General features: G+C 58.0%; 1 pseudogene; it reads right to left on the minus strand.

Annotated features, from left to right (window-relative positions):
- Nucleotides 1-5,000, minus strand: part of LOC135171746 (large subunit ribosomal RNA) — a 12,458-nt pseudogene that overhangs the window by 3,347 nt on the left and 4,111 nt on the right.

The raw sequence follows: 5,000 nt of genomic DNA on the forward strand, positions 1-5,000 counted from the left end.
TGGGGTCGGACACATCCTTGTGAACTCCTTTGAGGAGAGCACGAAGTGTGCCGACTTTCCAAACGGTGGGGAAAACGCCGTGCTTAAGGCAGGCGTTGAAGAGTCGCGTGAAGATGTGAGGCATCCTCATGACCGCGACTTTTAGGACCCTAACTTCAACTAGATCGCATCCTGGGGCTTTGTCGTTCTTAAGGGTCTTTACGAGACCCTTAAGTTGGTCGTCCGTCAAGTCTCGTGCGTCCTCTGTCTGGACCGTTAAGTTCCTCGCGCGTTCACGGATGTCAGTCTGTTCGGGTGTGTCTTCGTTGGGGTCATCGTCAGGTACGTGTGTGTCCAACAGTACCTCAGCAGTCTCACGCATTGTAAGTGTCGTGCCATTCGCGGTTCTAAGTGTGCTGAGTACCGTGCCTACACGTAATTTATCAGCCGCGTATTTATAATGGAAGCCCCAGGGATTCGCATTACTTTCGGTCGTTATGTAACCGCGCCAGCTATTTTCTTTAGTTGTCCTAAGTAGCCTGGTATACGATCGCAGGACTACACGATACCTACTCTGTTTAATTTTTCGCGCGTCAGGGTTAGTCTCCCTTCGGTAGCCGTTTCGGAGACGACTGACCAGTTTGCGTTTGCTGGTCAGCTCCTCGGTCCACCACGGATTCGCGCGACGGTAATGTCTGCGGCGCGGCATCGAATCTTGGCAGGCTTTGGTGAGTACGTCACCCAGTACTTCTGCCATTCTCTCAACATCCGCTGTAGAATCCAGCGGATGGTCCACGAGTTTCTCACGGGCCTCCTCATCGAGGGTCGCCTCGAACTTTTCCCAGTCGGCCCGACGAACGTTGAACCGCATGGTAGAGCCCTCGCCGACTCCCGAGTTATTGACGCGCTGTGAGGAACTGCGGATTGCTAAACGAAAGAAAACCGACGTGTGGTCACCGGTGGACCACTCGTCCTCCAACCTCCATGCACGTATGAATTTATACATGCCAGGGGTGGCCAGTGTGACGTCGATGAACGACGTACCTGCGGCACTCCTGAAGGTTGGGCCCTGCCTAGCATCATTCGCGACGCGGAGACCGAAAGACTCTATGAGCTCACCCAGGAGGACACCACGGTCAGTGGTCCTGGGGCTCCAAAGGGAGTGTTGGGCGTTCGAATCGGCCGCCACCAGAACGCGGCGACCCCTGAGACAGCTGAGAACCTTTTCAAGCTGCCTCAGGTGGATTTCTATGTCGTCCGAGTATTGAAAATAACTGGAGACGACGAAGAAGGATCCACCGGGGACGCGGGCTTCAGCACAAACGCAATGTGCATTACTTAATTGGGACACGTAAGCAATCTCCACGATGGAGTTGCACGCAACGACGGCCGCCCACGGTCGCTCCGTTGAGCTCGCGGCAATACGCATTCCGACTCCTAGGCCGCGGATGGCCCAGGTGTTCGCCTCACGAATGGCATACGGCTCTTGGAGCAACAATATGTCCAGACGCTCTTTGCGAATTAACTGGAAGACCTCCCCGGTTACTGCAATTGAGCGGGACATGTTCAATTGCAGTATTCTAACGTCGCGTTGCGCGCCCGGTCCCTCGATCGCAGGGGTCCGGGGAGGATGACCTATTGGAACGGGGGGTACCGGTGAGCCTCCGGTCGCGACGCGATGACTATCGATCCTACATAGACTAACTTGGCACTCGCGAACCCTACCTAATAAATGAGTGGACTCACCGGTTGATGATCTTGAAGATCCCGGCGTTGGCTGGCTCGGATGCGCAGTCACTCCTTCGTCCTCTGCGACGTCCTCGTGGACAGCACGAAGGCTGGAACCTTTCCCTCGTCGGGAGGGCAGTACCCCGGCGCACGGCGGGCGACTACGAACCCTTGAGGGCACCACCCTCCTTGGGTCCCTCGATGTAGTCGCTGCTGGTGTTGTTCCTCTGGCATGCTGGGAAGCGATGCGCAGACTTCGCCGCACGACGGACGCATCATTGTGCCCCCCCGGAGATCCGATTGGGGGCAGCTTAGACTCCGGAATTGTTTTCAATAGATGCTCTGCCATGGTTAGAAGTGGACGAGACGGTCGCCGGCCGTGCCGAAAGGCAATAGCTGAAAGGCTGAAAAGTAAAAGAAAAAGAATGAATAAGAGGACTAAGGGTTAGATGGGGCGGTTCCCCGCGGCACCGAGCTGGGTAGCTCGGGACGCTGAGCACCGTCCCTGGGAGGGGGCCTTCCGGTTCCCGCCGAGCTGGGGAGCTCGGATCGGGGCCCGGTGGAGGCGCTGAAGGAGTGCTCCGCCTCGACTCCCCTCGAAAGAGGAGCAGAGAGGGAGCAGACCCACAGAAAGGGGGAACCCACCCATCCCACCCGACGACCCACCCCGCGAACCGTCCCTTTCCCGAGGGATACCCACCCACTCCCCCTGAGACCCAGCCCCACGTGTGGCGTCGCGTTTTCGCCGGCCTCCACCGTTGCGGGAGGTTCCAACTACTAGCGCGTGGCTGGAACTAGTTGCGAGAACCGCAATGTCCATGCCCTTCGCACTGCGAAGCAGCCAGTCCCCCCTCCCCCGCACCACCCCGCGAACCGTCCCTTTTCCGAGGGATACCCACCCACTCCCCCTGGCCCAACCCCCACGTGTGGCGTCGCGTTTTCGCCGGCCTCCACCGTTGCGGGAGGTTCCGACTACTAACGCGTGGCTGGAACCACTTGCGAGAACCGCAGTGTCCATGCCCTTCGCACTGCGAAGCAGCCTGTCCCCCCGAACCCCCACCCGCGCGTGGAATTCCCCGTCCACCAACCGATTCCGCCCTCCGACCCGTGGGACCACCCCTCCACCACGTGGAACCACCCCTCCACCGGGCGATTTCGCCCTCCCTCGCGACCCAATTCGCGACCCCCACCCTCCGAAACCCCCCATGGGTACAGGGACTCACCCTGCACCCGCAACCCCCCTAGGTGTAATTATTGAGACCCCCCAAAAGGGGGATCCCAATCCTTACACCAAGTTCGACTCAGGGACCGCGGGGTCGTCACACCCCGTGTGTAAGGGCGGTTTTATCCGCCATTACACCCCCTGCGGGAAGTAGGTAGGGACAGCGAGAATCGTCGTTAATCCATTCATGCGCGTCACTAATTAGATGACGAGGCATTTGGCTATTTTTTTTTTTTTTTTTTTTTTTAAGAAGGGGAAACCTTTTATAGGCACCTTAGCAGTGATGCTAAGGTAGTGTGGGAGTCACTGCGGACAGCATACCCACTAAAACCCCTTCTCTTACCCACCGATATCCTCGGGGGCGACGGCTCTATTTCCTGCTGCCGAATTAAAGATCTTAAGCCCTGCACGGTGTCGTTCGCAGGGACTTTGGCGCAGGTAACCAACTGCGATGGGGGCGAAATCCAGATTAGCCCACCCCCACACGCGCTCTCGGAGCCCTAGATGTCATCAGGCCCCAACGGGTCCAGTTCGTGTGGGACCCCTGCATAACCCGCGTCGCTATACCACTTAATAGCCCCATTGGCACGCCCAGATCGGCTCGTAATGAGTCAGCAGACGCCCCACTCCATACACCCCTCCACGAGATGGTGCACGAAGTGACGGTCACCGACGTCGGTGGCACATCGAGGGCAGCAGCTGCCACCTGCTTCACCTCCGATGTGTCGTACTTTGCCACCTTCCTCCGATGACTGCTGTCGAGCGGAGGACCACCAGACACTATCTGAGCGTCGACAATAAGGCCCCGAGTACCCCACTTAACCAAAAGGTCAGGCTTCCTCAACCCTTCTCCCGTGCGAAGATGCGGCTCTACCAGAACCTCCATGGCACGAGATCGCAGATGTTCGGCGAGGGTCCTGCACACGGCATCATGCCGCTTAACCCTGCCCCCGTGTGTACGGAAACAGGATTGGATCACGTGCGCGGCAGTCTCCGTGCAAGCACACCCAGCCCGGCACTTGATGCTAGCGTGCAGGCGCCGCTCACCGCGCGACGTACGGACCAGGGTGGGGAGACAGTTGATGCGGATGTGGTGGTACTGAACATAATCCCTTCCAGGCACGCCCGATACCCCCGCACCAACCCATCTCGTTGAAGCCGACGTCCGCCCACATTCCCTCAACTCTTTGCCATCCACAGAGCTGTAAAGTTTGCCAGCCCAATGCTTGTGCCGCAATTCACGGCTGTAGAGCCTCTCCCCATTCGGGTTCAAGGCTCTATCAGTCCAATGAATACGGCTCTGGACCCACTCCGATTCGTATGCACCCCTCACCGCTTGGAATGAAGAATGCTCCATCGTCATGAGCCTATCACGCATCAGGCCAGGGATGGACGTGAAGAATGAGGGGATACCCAGACCCCCATCTCTGCAGGCAGTATGGAAATAGGATACCGGTACATCCTTCGGGAAACGCAACCATCTGCGAACCGCCGCTCTCACCTGAAGGTCCAGGGCACGCAGGACCTTCAGGGTACAACCGGCCAACACCAGACGATGGTAGTATCTGGGTATCAGGAAGCAGCGCAAGATGACCAGTCGCTGCTGCGGTTTCAGGGGAGCTCGCGTGATACGCTCCAGCTCCACCTCCACGGACGGAGAAACCCTCTTCAGGCCAGCTGGGCTAAGATTGACACCGAGGTATCGCCACTCCTCGGTGGGGCCCAACTGCTTTATGGATAAGCCGTCACGAAGCCTGAACTGGGGAGAGGTCACTATTTTGACCTTCTTTTCCCGCCCCGACGGCACAATGGAGGTGGCCACGCATTTCGATGTGTTAAATGCGAGCCCCTGACGGCCGGCCGCGTCCTCAACCGCGATCAACGCCGCTGACATTCCGGTGGTTGACGATGATACCAGACAAATATCATCGGCGTAAGCGATGGCATTCAAAAGATGGTCGGATCCCATCTGATACCCGACGGATGATGGCACGGATTGCAGCACACGATCAGTGACCAACGAGAAGATTATAGTACTCATTGGGTCACCCTGCCGAACGCCTCTCCTCAC

Source organism: Diachasmimorpha longicaudata, unplaced genomic scaffold (assembly GCF_034640455.1).
Source record: "Diachasmimorpha longicaudata isolate KC_UGA_2023 unplaced genomic scaffold, iyDiaLong2 ctg00000094.1, whole genome shotgun sequence".
NCBI lineage: Eukaryota > Metazoa > Arthropoda > Insecta > Hymenoptera > Braconidae > Diachasmimorpha > Diachasmimorpha longicaudata.